The sequence below is a fragment of the Accipiter gentilis genome, chromosome Z (genome assembly GCF_929443795.1).
Source record: "Accipiter gentilis chromosome Z, bAccGen1.1, whole genome shotgun sequence".
NCBI lineage: Eukaryota > Metazoa > Chordata > Aves > Accipitriformes > Accipitridae > Astur > Astur gentilis.
The window spans coordinates 87,992,936-88,011,062 of NC_064919.1; the positions used below are offsets into that span (position 1 = coordinate 87,992,936).

An 18,127-nucleotide genomic window follows, 5' to 3' on the forward strand; every position below is an offset into this window, starting at 1 on the left:
TATCTAACGCGATTGCTCCTACTGGGCTTTGTTTCCAAATGTCCTCTGTCTAATAACTTCCTCCCCAGCACTTGCCAGACAGAAACTCGGGGAAAGTAATAAAGGGACCCAGTCGGGGCCATTTATTCTGCTCTGCAGGCACTGAGTTTACACTGGAGTAGGAGGGAGAAATTACTTACACTGTAAACAGATATTTATTGTTCTAGATAACAAACGCTCATTTAGTTCGTAGATAAATCCTAAAGTTCCGTGTTTGTCAGACTATTGCATACGGCTCTTCATTTGCATGATGAACCGCTCTTCATTCTCTCCACTCAAGAAAAACGCTCTTCCATTTAGAACTGGGCTGCAAATCCATGATTTCTGTATCTTATAACAGTCAAACACTTCATGGCTATCTCTGCATCTGCTTTGTGCCGACCCCTAATTTGGGCACACGAGTGTGCCAGCATTGCCTGAGCTCTGTTGCAGCAGTAAACGCAAAATACAGAGATGCAAGTCTCCTCTCTGAAAGGCAACGAGCAGCGGGAGCTGCCTTTCTCCGTGTGTCTGGGCTCCACGGCCCGAGGTGGAGCAGCGAGGAGACATCCTCGTCCGAAACCTGCTGCAGACTTTGTTAGTGCTGTCCTGGCTTGATAGTTTTTCTGCTCTTCTGTAAGACGAGGGAGCAGGAACTCGTACGGGTGCCATCAGGGCTGACTCAGAGGATGCAGATCACCTGCCAGTGCCTAGACAGTAGATGCTAAAATGATCAATACTTTAAAAAAAAAGAAACTAATCCTTTCTTTGGGGCAGCTACATCCAGACAGATGGTGTACAGCGAAAAAGAAAAGGGATGCTGTTTATACTTGAAATCACTGTTGAACTAATGAGCATAGCTCGTTCTTCCCTCCGAGCCTGCCTCCCTTCACCGTGCGGATGGACTGGCTGAGGCTCCTTTCTTGCCGTCCCCACACCACGTCTCTTTCTCGCCACGGAGACTCGTCCTGATTAATGAATTTCACGATGTCCCATGCTGCTGAGAGCCCAGGGGTCCTCCCCTGCCTTGGCCAGGGTGCTGAGCACCCCCAACCTGGCTTTGCCTTCAGGTAAAAACCCTACTGCAGAGAAATGGTCAGTGCAGGATCTGCTTCCCGATTTATACACCTTTGGCTGTACATATGCCTTAGAAGGCTTCTCCCAGTGTCGCAATGCTGCCAAAAGTAAACGATTCTTCCAAATCAGCCTTCACTTAGGAAGAGAGGGAAAGCTGAGCGGTATGGGATCACTGGGGGCTTCCCATGCCAGCTCTTGTCATCTAAATTCAGAATTACTTCGCGTCTCCACCAGTTTTGAGGGTGGAGATATTACATAGGAATAAACATTGGAAGTGAAAAGTGTCGAGATCTGCCGTGAAGGTGCCCATGTCTCGGGTACGGTTCTGTCGTGGTTTTTAACACAATTTTCCGTTATATGTTATTTTTAGTTATTTGGTTTGGCCCTCACATCCCGGGGTCTAAAGCAATCTGGATGGCTTTCCTAAGAACTGGATTGCTGGTGGAGACTTCACATGCAAACTGTCAAGTGTGTACTCTTCTCAGCTCGATCGGCTCTCCTTCATCTTGGGAGGAAAACCGTTCACCCGAGAAGAAGACGAGCGCTTTTCCCGACACCCCCCACCCAGCATTGCCCTCGCACGGGCGGCTGAGCCAGCACGGGGCCGGAGCACGGCTCCCAGCCAGAGCGGCCGCAGAGGAGTACAAACACTGCGCGGCAGATGCCATCGTCAGTGTGTCGGTATCCCCCAAAGATAATGAATATTTACAAAACCTTGCCCAGACTGATCGTGTCATTGCATTCAGGTCGGTGCAAGAACTTTTGCGTTTGTGAGTTTGAGAAACGAGCAGTGAGGGCGAAGAGCATCGCATGGGGTTACATTGGGAAGCGTAGCTGATCTAAAGGAGTTGAGTCAAACTTAATTGCGGAGCTTCTTTCGGTTATTGAGGCTGTTTTGTAATCTCCCAGTGCTACCTTGCATGCTTCTGTCATGGAGGGGAATGAGAGAGAGAAGAGGGATTCAGATTGCTTAAAGAATCGCCTCCAATTGTATCAGCAATAGAAAAATTATTTTATAGAAATTTCTATGAAAGTGAGGCTTCACAGAATTCAATGGCAAGGTTCACTCTATTACTTAGTACATGGATGAAATGCACACAGGAAAATTAAATCAGAATCAAACTAAACTTATGTATATAGGGACCGAAAACTTAATACAGTAAAAGGGGATGTTACAGAGAAATTATTTCTTGTGATTTGTGCAAAGGTCAGGAATGTGGCAAAGGGTAAGGGAGACCGTCCCGTTGAGTCACGAGGTTCAGAGAAGACCCCCTTGCTTTCTAAACTCCTGTCGGAGTCTAGGTGCGGCTGGATCGACTCCTAGTTCCCGACTTGGGCAGGGGTTTATAGCTAAAGGCTTTATGAGTATAATGGCAGCCTGAAATTCATTCATGGTTGAATAAAAATCGTGACAGTAATTTAAGTATAAATTTGAAACTAATAATTTATAATATACTTATTATAGACTATACGGTTAGTACATGCATGTGCATGAAGATGCTAAGAGATATACAGATAAGAGAGTAAAAGAGGTATAACTGTTAAAAATTCCCCTCGAGGTCAGTGAAAATATCCACATCAAAACCTTCATCGTTTCTCTCAGTTGGCGAAGGGTCGAGCCCCAAGGAGCAGAGAGAACCAGCCCCGGCCGTGTCGGCTTTCGGCGACAGACCTCCGATTTCCGCAAACAAACAGGAGAGTTTGGGAGCTCCGAGAGGCGTCCCGCTCGGAGGGAGATGCTGGTCCCAGCCCGCTGCGGTCCGGGAGAGCTCCAAGGGCCTCCCGTAGTACCGCTGCTTGTGGGTCTGGGAGGTGATTGACTTTTGCCATCCACAAACTGCTGGGATGCCAGCTGCGCTGGTACCATTTCACATGCAGATAAGGGAAACTCCGAGACTGAGAAGAACTCCAAACACAGAGAGGGGCTGCTCCCAGCCTGCCGGGGGAGGACTGTACTAACAAGGTCTGCAGGTCGTTAGGAGAGAGAACTGGCTGCAGGTTGTTCTGAGAAGTGGCTCTCTCTCCTCCCTCCGCCGGGCAGCAGGAGTCCTTGAGACGCACAGCATATCTCCCTGTCTCCGCTGGGGAAGAGTTCCTGGCACAGCCAAGGGTCGCTTCGCTGCCCGGCTCCTTACACTTATGCCAAGGGCTGGCGAGCCTTCCCGAGTCCATACATCATCCTGGAGAGGGGCAAGGAAATGCACCAGCACAGCTTCCCCTGAGGAACTGCCCAAGGAAATAGGTATAATTCATGGAAACAATATTTCTTGCCTGATGCTCCCCCGGGGACCCGTTATTTCCCAGGGCAGATATAACGTCTGCCAGCAGCCAGGCACCAAGACGTGCTGGCCAGGGCGGACCCGCAGGACTGGGTGAGCGGGCAACTGGGGGCCTGGATTTCGCAGGGAGGAGTGGGAGAGCCCGGTGCTGCCTGGGGTCCAAGGGGAGCAGCTGGGCATGCATGGGGTGCACCCCCGGGCACCCTGCTCTCTCAGGGTGCACTCAGGCCTCCCGCTTTGAAGAAGAATTGGGCTCTTTGCAACATCTTCATAAGCAGTTTTCCCCTCAGCCTTACCGGAATTTCTTCATATATGTTTTGAATCAAGTAACTATGTTATAGACTATGTTTGTTACAGTAAAGATTGATTTTTGCTGCTAGGGAAAGCCCCACGATATCTGAAAAAACCAATTTCTTGTGAATGGGTGGAGTGGCTGTTGAAAAGTGGTCCTGTAGCGGAGTTCCCTGGAGAGCAGCCATGCTAACGCAGGTGCTATAGCCGGTGACGTCTGGCATTGGCACCCACTCCTTTTGCACCCCAGCATCCTCGGGGCACAGCCTCACCGCCCTGCAGGCAGCGTCCAAAATCACTGGCGATGCGTGGCAGCCCCTATTCACCCCCTGCGTGTCTCTGTTTTGCTCCCACTCCCTTTCCAGCCCTCCCCGCCCCGAAGCGTTGCAGTAACCACATCGCGTGTGCAGGCGTTTGGCCAGCCCGGGGGGTTCGGGTACCGTGGTGGGGGTCCTGAGTCCCCAGCCAGAGCCCCCCACCTCCGCCTTCTGATACCATGATTAGAGAGGAGCCCTCGAGTCATGTCAGGATAATAACACTTTGTCTGACAGACATTAGTGACATACTTTTGACAAATTGTTATTGCCTCTTCTCTGCTTCAAGGGCAGCGTTACCAGTCCTGCCATTGCCAGCTTGCCTTGAGGATGCTTGCTGCAGCTCAGCCTTTTAGTGCTGCTCAGCACTTCTTCTCTGCAAGGCTTTGTTGCTTCTTCGATAAGTCCAAAATGGATAGATTACACTGGAAACATCCGATAATTCTACAGAAACTGCAAAGTGTAGCTTACAGGGTCATACTGCTAGTACAATACCTGAGACATTTATTTTTCATGGGAACAAAGAGGAGCAGATCGCAAGGGAAACGCCAGTAAGGCAGAGGCAGCACGAAACTGGTTCTGTTTCTTTACAGTTAAATCGCTTATTCTCACATGTGTAAAATTTAAAAATAACCCAGACAGTTCATCAGAGGCTGCAGACTATGCTGTCTGCTTAACACCGCAACAAACAGCCTTCATCTCTTGCCTCTGTAAGCAGATGACTAGTGATAGGTGTAGGTGGTGGAACTGGAAAACTTGGTTTGAAATAATCACTTTTCTTCGAGACAACACTATTATGTATGTTCCCTGTTATACAGCTTTTAATTTAAAGAGTTTCCATATTCTTTTAGATACAAATATTAATCCCTGTTTGCATCCCCAGACTCTTCTTTGCAGTGTACTCCAGGTAGCATTTCACAAAGTAGCTAAAAGAACTTGGTGTCATTAGAACAACTATTAATTTCTTAATTTAGTGTGTGCCCTAAAATATGTAGAAGATAATAATCCCTGCTTATACAAGAAGGTTTTGATATTAACAACGTGTTTTCTGTATGATTATAATGTGTAGATTATTATTTAGGCTACTCTGTGGGTAAGCGTCATGGTTTAACCCCAGCCAGCAGCTAAGCACCACGCAGCTGCTCATTCGCTGCCCCCCACCCTGTGGGATGAGGGAGAGAATCGGGGGGGGGTAAAACTCGTGGGTTGAGATGAGAAGAGTTTAATAGAACAGCAAGGGAGAAACTAACAATGATAATAATAACAATATGAAAATGAAAATAATAATAAAAGAATTGGAATATACAAAACAAGTGATGCACAATGCAATCACTCACTACTTGCCAACCGATGCCCACTTATTTCCCGAGCAGCGATCCTCCCTGGGCCAACTCCCCCCAGTTTCTATACTGGGCATGATGCCATATGGCACAGAATACCCCTGTGGCCAGTTTGGGTCACTGCCCTGGCTGTGTCCCCTCCCAACTTGTTGTGCCCCTCCAGCCTTCTCGCTGGCTGGGCATGAGAAACTGAAAAATCCTTGACTTGGTATAAACACTATTTCGCAACAACTGAAAACATCAGTGTGTTATCAACATTCTTCTCATACTGAACCCAAAACACAGCGCTGTACCAGCTACTAGGAAGAAAACTAACTCTATCCCAGCTGAAACCAAAACAGTGCAAAATCCAAGTCACATCCTGGCATCCCACGGTACCTGGCACTGTGCAGGTGCAGATTAGCCCCTGAAACAGTCACTTAATTTGCAGAACTATTCTCTCTCCAGAAGTTATCTAGTATTTTAATGTTATTGGTGAACCATTCTAGGATTCTAAGTATCTTTCTCTTTTCAGCTATGAAATCAGAATTTTTCCTACTTTAATAAATTTACTAAAATTATTACATTATGTGAGAAGGTAGTATTGCACAACTGTGCGAGCAACATGAGTAATTCTTAAGAATAACTTGATGCATTTTAATAACCTTTTTTAGCCTGGTGAAGGAACTGCACAGAGTGGTTTGGTTTCAGTCTGCTTTAAGGCTCAGGTGACAAAGACGAGATGAGATATACCGTTCCTTTGACTGGGTGAATCCAATCTGTTCAGCTCAATGTTTCCTTGGGGGAACAGATTGCTTCATTACTTTCTGCTTCCTTTCACTAGACTGGTTTTTCTCAGTTATCCTTCATGGTCCCTTAGAAATAGTCCATGGACTCCCAGGAGGTCAGCAATTACAAACCAGTGCTTAGCTGCACCCAAGATGTAGGATGCACAGGTATCTAATGACCTGGAGGCTTAGGATTTGCCTCAGCTCACAAGACATCAAAAGACAAACTTCAACGAGGATGCAAAGGTTTTAGTCAGTGATGTGGACCTTTTCCCATTCCCATTTTGGGGGGAGTTGCCTGGACAATTGCTCACCATTTGCCAACCCACTCTAATTCCCAAGCAGCGATCCTCCCCGGGCCAACTCCCCCCAGTTTAGATACTGGGCATGATGCCATACGGTATGGAATATCACTTTGGCCAGTTTGGGTCACTGCCCTGGCTGTGTCCCCTCCCAACTTGTTGTGCCCCTCCAGCCTTCTCGCTGGCTGGGCATGAGAAGCTGAAAAATCCTTGACTTGGTATAAACACTACTTAGCGACAACTGAAAACATCGGTGCGTTATCAACATTCTTCTCATACTGAACCCAAAACACAGCGCTGTACCAGCTACTAGGAAGAAAACAAACTCCATCCCAGCTGAAACAAAGACAACAGGTTTAAAAATACTTCTAGCAGCAGGCAGTATGGAAACCAGGTTTCCCAAATCTTCTGTGAATGCCCAGAGAAATTCCATAGGTGTTCCTCACCATTTGTCTTTAAAAAAAGGGAGCAAACCCTGAACCCCAAGAGATCAGCTTGACTGAGCTGCCAGGAGCAGTAGGTTCGGGGCTGTTAATCACAATGGGAAAGTGCCTCTTGACAAGCCTCACTAAGGCACCTAATTACCTCCGTGGGACTTGCAATGTGTCCCAGTTCTCAGTGCTTCCCTGCTGCCTGTCTGGAGAGCTCAGCGCTGCTTCTTTGCAATGATTTTTTGCAGCGCGCTGGGTTTATACGTCCGGGTGGAAGGAATATGGAGCGTGGCATGCCCTACAACCCTGCTCCCAGCAAAAGTGACTGCACAGGAGAAGATGTTTTGAAGTCCTCACCTCCCCCCGAATGCGCACCAGGGAGCCGCGTGTATCTTGCTGCTCTGCCCCACAGGGCTACTTAGGTAGGAAGAAGTGGCCGTGCTCGTGCCACAAGTCAGTTGCTTAGTCTGTCATATGTGAATAATTTTGGCACCGGAATTATTTTTCTAAGACTTCTAGATAAATACCTTATTAGGCCAAATGGGACAGAGCAGGGCGGGGGTTCAGCGTCATATCAGATGCAGTTCTGCTGTTGCTCAGGCACCGTCGGCATCGGTCCATCGCGCCCGCAGGCTCTCCCGCAGCCCACCCCAGCGTATGTGGGGGTTACAAGTGGCTGAGGGTGCAGAACTAAACCTGAAAGCCGAACACCGACTTTGCTGCAGCCGAACCCGACGTGTCAGTGACAGCGGGGAAGGGGACAGCGGCTGCCACGTGCCCGTGTGACACAAACTGCCCTGTAGTAGCGAGGTTGGTAAAGCAGTCCCAGTCCTGTCCTGGGAGAAGGGAGCATCCACGGGCGAGGAGCAGGACCAAGCCTGGGACGCATAACCCCAGCCAGATGCAGGTCTGCTTGTGAGTCCACGGGGCTACGGCTTTCCCACGCATCAGCACGACCTGCAGGCTATGGCTGGAACGAGGAGATGTAACACCCGACAGGACTGTGACACGGGTTTAGAACAGGAATAACTCTCCTCCTTGTTGCAGTGGAAGGCTAATGAGCACGGTACACCATTACATGGCAAACGAGTTTAAATCCACTCTTTCTTAATCGCACGCCGTGGTAGGTGCTATCCTTCGGTTCCTAATGATGTCTCCTCCCGCCACTCACACAGCACAGCTCATAGGCAACGCAGGGAGGACATTCAACAAGAATAGCTGTCTCCATCCCACTGAGATGAAAACGTCTCAGTTAAAGTAAGGAAGAAACACGCTCCTTTCTAAAACGGCTTTTAAAAATCCTCACAGCCAGGACCTGGAGTTATTCAGGGACATTAGCACTTGCTGGAAAGGAGGATGGTGGGAATGTGCACTAAATGTCCATTCTAGCTAAAAGACCAACAGAGGACAGAAGGGTGCGGGTGATGTTTTCAGACACCCTTCACCCTCTCCTGGTAAGGTACAGCAGGGCAAAATGGGACTTCCAGGGCCATCAGCTCCCACCCCTGCCGCTGCAGGGACACGGCTCACAGGGTCCCGACGAAGGCAAAGGCACAGGTCCCCCATTCAGGGTGGGCACACTCTCGACCTCACCTTCCCTTCTGTGTATGAATGGGACTGAAAAAGATGGTTTTTTCAGCACATATTCTCTGTTCAATGTGGTCTCCAACTTGTTTGGTCAGTTACTTACACAGTGAAATGTGTTTTGCTCTGTGGCTTGCCGGTTACAAATTCTGCTCTGAATATTCAGTATTCAATAATTTAGCCCAGATCACATGCTAGAGCTTCTGTTCCTCAAAATTAACTGTCTTTGGATAAGTTATACAAAGTGATGTACTTTAAATTACTCAAGAGCAATTAATTTTGAGTGGGAACTTGTCACAAGTCAACACAGAATTCAAAATTCACAAGTAGTCAGTATTTTGAGTGTTTGAGTTTTAAATTTCTTTTCCATGAACATTTATGTGGCTCCTTAATGATCGCAAATAGTGAAGCAAAATTAAAAAAAAAAAGAGAGCATTGAAATTTCAATTTAAAAATTAATATTAAAGACTATTTTCTTGTTCATGGTCATCTCAAGACATTACCTTTTATTTTAAGAAAAACTATCTGCACAATTCTCTTCTTGTAAGATATAACACTAAGAATTAGCTCCCCAAAGCAAAAGAGAAACAAAAAGAAACTTTTACTGGTAAAAATTGGTGTGTGCAAAACTGTGAAGACATCAGAAACAAGAAGAAAATTGTGCATCTATAGTTAAGAGTTCTTGCAGAAAGGAGGCTTAAGCTGCGCCGAGCAAGCCTTTCACTACTCATCGAGATGATAAAATCTTGACGGATTGTTTCCATGGAAAATAAAAGATATTAGCTTTGTAAAGAGAACAGGATCGCCCTGTGTAAAGCCTCGCATGCTGTTTGTGCTCCAGGTACTGGCAATGAAAACACTGATACATGAAACCTGCAAATCAAAAAACAAAAGAAGAGGAAGACAGAGAGGTAGGAAATAACTAATAAGTGGCTTGGACAGATGCTAAAATATTTTAAAGCAGGTTTCAGCTGACAATCGCAGAGTATTTCAAGGTTCGTATTCCCCGGTTGCTCCCCAAGAGCAGACACTGCCGGAGGCTCCGCACCCCCCTGCTCTTGCTGCTCTGCTCCTGGGGAATGAACACCCACGAGTGCTCTCAGGGCAGCGTCACACCAAGGGAAAAACAGCAATATTTTCAGACCGGAGGGATATTTTGTTTACCTCCAAAACCGAGGCCAACTGGTTTGTGCTGTGCTCCTGATATGAGGACACCATTCCAGCTGCAACAGCAGAGGGACCTCGGATAGCCGGGAAAACGCAGAATGAGAAACACAACCATTGCAGAGCCTGGGGAATGATGTGAAAAAGCCCGATTTCCTCCCATTCACGTCCTTTGCGTAACAGCCCGTACAGTTAGAGGGGGAATAACTAAATAACTCGGGGAGAAGCTCGAGCAAGCCGTAATTATTACACCTAGAGCGCGGTCAGGGTGGCGATCGACCATGTGCAGGGCCGACCGGCAGCCCCAGCACGGCAAGCACGGCATGTCTCCCACGCTCGCCGGAGCACTGAGCAGTTATTCAGGCTCATTTGGATGCCCAGGCCAGCAGCCCCCCTGGACTGCAGCATCTCCACACACGAGCAGCTCTGCAGGAGCCACCTGGGACCCAACTGGGTCAACGCCGAGCAGGAGCTAACAAGGCTTGATGAGTCTGATTTGAATTTGCGCCGCTGATTGCCTCTGCGGTGAATCTTTATTTCGTGTCATATGCTTCCATTTAAATGTGAAGAGCCACTTCTCGTCAAAGCTGTGGAGCACTTAGGCCACATTTGTTCCTTCTGGGCCAAACCACCCGTTCCTTCTCCAGACTAGGTATGAAGTGCTTGCGAAGCACCTACGGCACGCATGTTCCCATGTATTTCTGTGGCCCCTCCTGCTCTGATGTGGGGGAGCAATTCAGTTCCCCGAGCTCAGCCTGCGGCTGTGGTTTAGACCCCATCGGGTTTTGCATCTTGCCCCCACATGCTGCTTCAGCAGACAGGTCACCCCTGCCATCCCCACCAGCCCAAGGACATTCCCCAGGCAATGCCGTCCTGCCCGCCGGGGGACGACACACAGCCCTTGGCTCCAGCCTCCCCGCTTGGTTCAAGTGTTAATTTTATTCTTCTGTCCTGGTTTCAGCTGGGATAGAGTTTGTTTTCTTCCTAGTAGCTGGTACAGCGCTGTGTTTTGGGTTCAGTATGAGAAGAATGTCGATAACACACCGATGTTTTCAGTTGTCGCTGAGTAGTGTTTATACCAAGTCAAGGATTTTTCAGCTTCTCATGCCCAGCCAGCGAGAAGGCTGGAGGGGCACAACAAGCTGGGAGGGGACACAGCCAGGGCAGTGACCCAAACTGGCCAAAGTGATATTCCATACCATATGGCATCATGCCCAGTATAGAAACTGGGGGGAGTTGGCCCAGGGAGGATCGCTGCTCGGGAAATAAGTGGGCATCGGTTGGCAAGTAGTGAGTGATTGCATTGTGCATCACTTGTTTTGTACATCCCAATCTTTTTATTATTATTATTATTGTCATTTTCATATTGTTATTATTATCATTGTTAGTTTCTCCCTTTCTGTTCTATTAAACCGTTCTTATCTCAACCCACAAGTCTCTCTTTTTTTTTTGGGGGGGGGGGGGGGGATTGAGTGAGCGGCTGCGTGGTGCTTAGCTGGTGGCTGGGGTTAAACCACGACATCTTCCCAGTTTCTAAAGAGAAAAGTGCAGGGGTGGGGAGCGAGAGGTGCCTGCGAGGAGCGACCAGGCACCCAGCAATGCTGGCTCTGCACTGCCAGGGGCTCCCCGCACCTCCCAGCCAGCAGCCACGCACCCCTCTGACCACACGCTGCCTCTGCAGGGTTTAATTAGCCAGACCGCATCCAGAAGCTTTTCTCAGTGAGTCGTAATTTTATGGAAATCTTGTTAGATTAATTTTTAGTGGGGATAAAGCACTCCTCATTCTTGGCACTCCACGCTATTTTCCAGCACCCGGCAAATCAGGCTCGCTCAGCCCATTAAGAAGCACTCTGTTTCCAGGTTCTACAGATTAATTTCATTCAGAGCTTTTTAGCCCTTGCTATGCTGCATGTAATAAGAGCCACTTTTGGTGCAAAGAAAGATTTTTTTATGTGATTCCTAGCTAAAAAATCTTCTGTCTGATATTCTGGATGGGGGATGTATGAGCATATGGAAATACTTCAAGGAGCCGATGGCTTGCACAAAGCTACCTCGGTGGGTTTGCTGGTGGTGACAGTTGGCTCAAATAGATTGTATAGGATGTTGTGCCACATCCCTGAACTACTCCTGTCCTCTGCCTCTGTGACTGACTCGTGAAGTCACCCTCATTGAGCCATTCTTGTGGACTTGCAAGACAGGCAGAAGAGATCTCTACAGCCACCTTGTCTGGTAGTTCTGGACATAGACCTGATCTGCCTGATCACCGGTACCTCTTCATCCAAGCAAATACATTTTGTTTGAACTAGAGCAAACAATTTTGAGCTATTGGTTCAGAAAATGGGGCTTTTGCCTATATTTCTGCCACTCCCCTGGCTCACTTCAGAATTGAATTATCCCATTCTTACCAGTGCATATCGCTGCACAGGATTACTAGAGGCTTCTTTTTCTCCCTTATTCCAGCAGAGATTTTGGCAATGCTATTTGGACTGCTTCCTTCTGCTGCAGAAGTGCACGACATCATCATCCAAGTTCCTGGGGTAAACCCTGGTCTTTCCCCTTGCCTCTCCTCTAGCCCCGCGGGTTGGTCTCTGCCTCACCAACCAGGATGGCAGAGCAGCGGGGACCCGAGCCCATACCTGCACAGCAAGGCTGTGCCTTCCCTGTCATCCCGGAAAATCCACCCTGCAAACGAGCAGCTTCCTTTCCTGTGTTGCTAATTAACTTTGTGCATGAATCAATAGAAAATCCTCCAGTTATGACACCGACTGGTGCCTCAGGAGACCACAGCTACCACCGCGGGAGAGGGGAAACTGCACGAAGCTGGGTGGTTTCCTTCAGTCTGTTTTTCTGAGTTTATAGAAGTGATTCCACGTAATTTTAAAGCAAATTCACAGTGAGCTCTGTTGAAACACAGTAGTAGCTTGCTCAAAAGAGATGCAGTTTAGGTCTGCATGAAACATTTTTCTGTTGTGTTTTGTTCTGCTTTTGCAATGTTTCTGTAGATAACATGAAAATGTCCAGAGGAAACTTAGCGAAAAGGAACCCACACAGACACAGTGTGATAAGCTGTTATAAATCGGCTCAAATGAAGTTAAGATAATGAGACAGGTCTTTTCAAATTAGAGCATTTTCTCCTATCACAACAGCCCCAGGTACTGAAAAAGAACATTATGACATTTCCAACTGGCCAGCACTTACTAATTGCTGCTTTTGCAGCGAGAGTCATGGGAGACCAAGTCAAAATCAAGGAACTGATGAAGTTCAACACCGGCTGTATTATACAGCTTTCTTCATCATGAATAACTAAATGCAGATGCACACAGTTATTTAGGTGCTGATACTCTGTGTTTGCAACATCAAAGTGATCCTGGTTTGTTTCTGAATTGTTGGGCACATCACATATTTAAAACATGGTAACACAGGGAATTAGGAAAAATGGGTGCATTTTGAAGTTAAATAACATATCTGATTTTAAAGAGAGATGCAAATTGCTTGCAATTGCAGGCTGAATTTTTGACTAGGCAGAAATGGCCAAGGTTATTATCTGCCAGCCTTAACAATGTGCTTTTTTTTTTTTTAGGAAAAGAACATTTTCTGAGTCTGAAAAAAATGTGGGGCAACCTTCTAGATGAAAAAATGTATTTTAATCCAAAAATTTAGTTTCAGTAAATAACTAAATAATCAGGGCTTTTCTTTCCAACATCATTTTGGGCAGGAGAGGATAGTGGTTTCTGACCAACCTTATTCATTCCTCTTAACTAATTAGTCCCTGGCTATCAAATCACGGTGCAGAAAACATCAGCATATCCTGCTGAATTATTATTGTTTAGGAAACATATAATGGATTAAACACCCTATAGGCATAAATTGATCAAGTCTGGTTGAGCTCAGTGGAGTTACACTGCCAAGTACCAAGAGGTGAGCTCTGTCTAGACTAGAACAGACTAGAGCAGAATAGAATAGAATATTTCAGATAGAAGAGACCTACAACAATCATCTAATCCAACATCCAGCGAGCACACGAACCAGAGGAAGGGGCAACGGGAGCTCCTGAGGACCTGAACCATTCGTGGATGCCCAGCACAACTGGGAGAGGAGGTGGGTGGCAGAGGAGTGGAGGAGGAAAGGGAGAAAGCAGGATAGACAGAGGAGACCTACTCATAAAATAAATCTGCAATATGTATCTTATCTAATTAACTTGCTGGCCTTATGTAATTAAGTCAACGGTTTGCTCCAGATTCACCTTGGTCATAGATCTAGTTTCTATGTTCTAATCTATATAAGCCTTTTACAAATGGCTTATATTACCGTGTGTGAGTTTAGTCTGGGTGGAGTTTTTTTGCATAGAGGGCCAAGACACATGCTTGGTACTATTTAAAACACATAGAAAGTTTCTCCTCAAAGAATCTTGGCAATTCAGGCAGTACATTGGTCAAGGACAGGATGAGAAAGAATATGAAATATGCTAGCAACACTTCGTCATTGCTCAGTTCAGACATAGCCGTGTCTGATTGCTTTCATTAAATATCACTAATTGCTACTGACAACCCTTTGGAGGGCCACTGGGCAGTCTTACGTGTGTTAAGGCTCCCCACAACAGGTCACGTATTTGTCACGTCGCATGCCCCAGCGACAGAAATCCTACCTGATGCGTGTGACTTGTTAGGCCGCTGTAAGAGAGCAGCGTGCCCCAGTCCTTACAGACCACGCTGAGTGAGTGAAGCAAGACTAAAGCAGATTGAATGCATTTGCATAAGAAGTTTGTAGCAGTTTAATGAGGTTGAATATACATTAATTTAGTGTGCTTTAGTGAGATGAAAAATGACGCTATTAATACTTTGTGAAAAACCACAACTGAGCCACAAGAACTGGTTTAAGACAGCTTACTTAAAGGCATACACCAGTTTTGCTAAACATAGTTAAAATGATTTTTTTTTTTCCCAAGTAGAACAGGCCTTAAATAAAAATTTGAATAGGAAATAACTTTCTGGTATAATTAAAGGGAAAACAGGGGGGGGAGAGAGAGTTGGCGGCAACTTCTTCCTTATTGCTGGGGAAGAGTGAAGCTATGCCGAGCTGGGCAGCAGCTGCCAGCTGGTATTTGCTCCCAGCTGCGGGCACAGGGAGAACAGGAGAGATAACATATTTGCTTTCATTGTGGTGCGATATTGCAGGTAATGCAAATATGCTCGTCACAGGGAACTTAAATACCACATCCTGCTACTACTTCCAAAGCAGATCCAGCCCTCTTTAAAAAAAAAAAAAAAAAAAAAAGTGTATCAGGAAATACCACCCTTTCGTTATGAATTTTGTATGATTTTCTCTAATAACTCTGTAAAGTATTTGTTTAGTCACTGCTGCTTCACATGAAATTTCTCTATCTGGAAAGAACAGGGTCCATGCACATTTCCTGTTCCTGTGAGTAACACTGAATTTTAATTGTTAGAGGAACAAGCAGGAAACTGAGGTTACTAAGACATTTGCCTTTAATTTAAGAGACCCAAAAGAAACACAACTACCATAGTTTTATTTAACATTTAGCATCCTAGAGGAGATAAAGAGAAAACTTATCTGGGAACTGCAAGGGCTTCAGAGAAATGCTTCTGCCTGAAACCGTCCATCATAGCAAAACATTTCCAGTTATATAAAAAGAGCTGGCAACCAGCAGAGTTACTAATTGCCTGTGTGGCCAAACTGAATCACTGCTGATTGCAAGCCAATTTGTCAGATACTGTGTGGGTGCAAAGTTCTGAGCTGTGAGGCCTCAAAGAAATGTTTGCCAACAGTTTGATCTCCTCTGTCTACGAGCACTGGGCATTTACCAGCAGGGAAAGGGGCAAACAGACCAGCGATAACCCATTTAGGAGTGTTGCAGCAGCTAACGCTGGCAACCGGTCTGACTGATCTTAAACTGAATGGCTGCTGTTCCCAGCTGAGCTGCATGGAAAGTATTCTTCAAAAAAGGATGTGTGCGCCATAGGTAAGAAGGTTTATTTGTAAGCTGTGCAGCCCAAAGAACAAATCTGTTCAGAAAACTTCTTTTTCTCATGCTAGTGACAGCACTGTTTTGAAACATTGCCAGTAACAAACCCCAGGGAAGCGCAGAAACCATGTAAACAGACCTCTAAGTGGCTATAAGCGCTAGAAGGTGGGACTGGGTGCAGGATCTGCAGCTGGATCGTCCTCCTGGGATCGTGAAAGGTTACCTGCAGCTAGCCCAGTTTTGCAGGTATCTCCGGACACATGGAAAAAAAAGGGTTCCTATTTGTTCAAGTAGGGTGTGAAGCTCAAACTCCCATTCTTTGTTCCTCCCCTGATGATGTGTTCTGTCTATCAGCCTACTTTATCAGTGTGATACCTCAGCATTCCCCATCACATCTCACCAATGACTTCACACACACAAAAGAAGACATATAAAAGAGGAATTATAACTTCACAGGCCACTCTGCTGAAACTATGACAAGTCCAAGTATTTGAGTGAAATTATTAGAACTCACTCTGAACACGCAGCTCTGCCAGCCAAGGGCTTTCCAATGTGCCATAACCTTGCCAAAATAGGTGTACAGGGTAACGCCGGCCCTTATTTTTCTGTGCTGTTCTCACTCAGCTCTCTCCCTCTCCTGCCTACTGCATTCTTATTTTTAAAGCAGATATTTGGGGGCCAAACGGTGCTAGTACTACGTGCCAGTTACCAGCAGCATAGTGCAAATGTTGTTATTGTTTTCCACATGAATACCAACGCACGGTACTAGAGAGAGAACGCATCTCGCCCAGCCCTGTGAGGCTTCTCGAGTGCTCTGCAATGGAGACATCAAATTAATTTCAAGTTAAGGTAAAGAGTTACCCTCACGTAATGACGAGCCTGTAGCAGAAATTATTATAACCGCGCTGCATGGGCTCACTGAAGGTACTCCAGCCGTGTGGAAGTGGTTCGGAAAGAGCTGCGCTTTAGCTATAAAATACTGGGGTGTTTTTTGTTTTTTTGCTTTCAGTAGCGCAGAGTGATTGGGTTATCAGCGAGTGGATTAGCGCTGGGTGAACTCTTGCAGCTGCACCACTCGATCCTCCGTGCTGGGATACTGGAATAGCGGTGGGGTTGGAAACACAACCTGACTGACTGACCACCTCGGATTGAGTTTTGGGAACTAGGAGGTGGCTTAAAGGGAAAATTTGAGTTAACTTGAGCTAGCGAGGCTGTGGAGAGAAGCCCTTTCAACTTCTTCCCCAAAGGACTTAGGGGGGGTGATAAGTAACAGGTTACAGCTGCTCTTTGCTCTGCATCAGGCCTGCAACTCCGGAGCCGTGCTCAGCTGGGGCTGCTCCCCTGGAGAACTGCTGGTAAAACCTGAACGCCCATTAAACCGATGGCAGGGCGCAAGTTGGGACTGGCCGGGCTGTGGGACTCGGCTGGCAGGCTCCTGCCCTTCTCCTCCCTCCAGGTAAGGCAGGGCTGGGTCCCGCTTGGGGTAGGGACTCTCGCTCGCTCCTCAGGCCCGTGGTTTCCTCAGGGAGAAAGCTGGAAACCCTCCCCCGGAGAGGGACCGGTTCGCCTGAGGGAAAATCGGGGAAGAGGGCGGTCTGCCGTCAGACCCCTTCTTCCAGCTCTCTGAGGGCTTTGGCTTGACCTGCTCCCCCCCGGCTGGGCACCTTCCCCAGAGGGAAGGCTGATCTTCCTCCTCCTCGTCGCTACCACAGGTTTCAGCGCCTCACGCAGAGCCACCCGCGGCAGGTAGAACCGGCGGAGGGAGCTTCCCCTCACGGAGAACCCGGCCCCTGCCCGCCTTCACGTCCCCGCCCCGCCGCCAGCCTCGGCCCCGGGGGCGAGCGCCCACACCCGTACGCCGGCCCCGGCAGCGACGCCTCCGCCTCAGCCCCAGCCTCGGCGCCGGGCTCCCGCAGAGGGAGGTGCTCCGCGCCTCGCTCGTCCCACCTTCTCGCCGCCGACAGCGAGGGAAAGAGGCGCAGGCGGCGCGGAGCTCCCGGAGAACAGGTCTCTGCCGCCCGCGGAGAGCGTGTGTGAGGGGAAAGCGGGACGTGATGGTGGGCGGGCGACCCTGCCCGCCTCGCCGGTCGCTGTCGGCCCTCGGGTTCCGCCGCTTCCCGCGGCCCGGCGGGCCAGGCCGGCGGCTAGGGGCGGCCCCTGGGACTTCGTGTGTGGAGGGAGGGTAAAATGGAGACCGGGGATGGGGAGCCGGCTGCGGGGTGCTAAGAAATGGTTCGGTGAAGGTGAGCACGGAGCCCGGACTGTCGCCCCGCTCCAGCCCGCGGCCCGGGGCGGCTGGAAGCCGCCCCGGGCCGCGGGCTGGAGCGGGGCGACAGGCGGGAGTCCCACCCCCGACTATCGCGACTGTGTTCTCCTCATGACAGCGCGGGGGGGGGGGGGGGGAATCTGGGGATGTATAGGTTTCGAGCTGGCAGGTTTGTGAATGTGGAAGACCTGGCTGGCGGAAAGGGAAGGGCAGGATAAAGCAGCTAGTGAATGATGCGTGTCAGTGAATGATGCCTGTAAAAAAGCCTAAAGTGAATTCGTAACGAGGCGGTCTTATTCTAGGATGTCCAA

General features: G+C 48.1%; 1 protein-coding gene across 3 annotated transcripts in view; it reads left to right on the plus strand.

Annotated features, from left to right (window-relative positions):
• Nucleotides 1-18,127, plus strand: part of RAB27B (RAB27B, member RAS oncogene family) — a 53,823-nt gene that overhangs the window by 4,471 nt on the left and 31,225 nt on the right. For 2 of the 3 annotated variants that reach the window (XR_007504995.1, XM_049794294.1), the window contains exon 1: nt 14,919-17,557. The exons of the other annotated variant lie outside the window; for it this stretch is intronic. The gene's annotated coding sequence lies outside the window, so the exon portion shown is untranslated. Of the gene's footprint in view, nt 1-14,918; nt 17,558-18,127 lie in introns of those variants that run through there. 3 annotated transcript variants of the gene reach the window in all.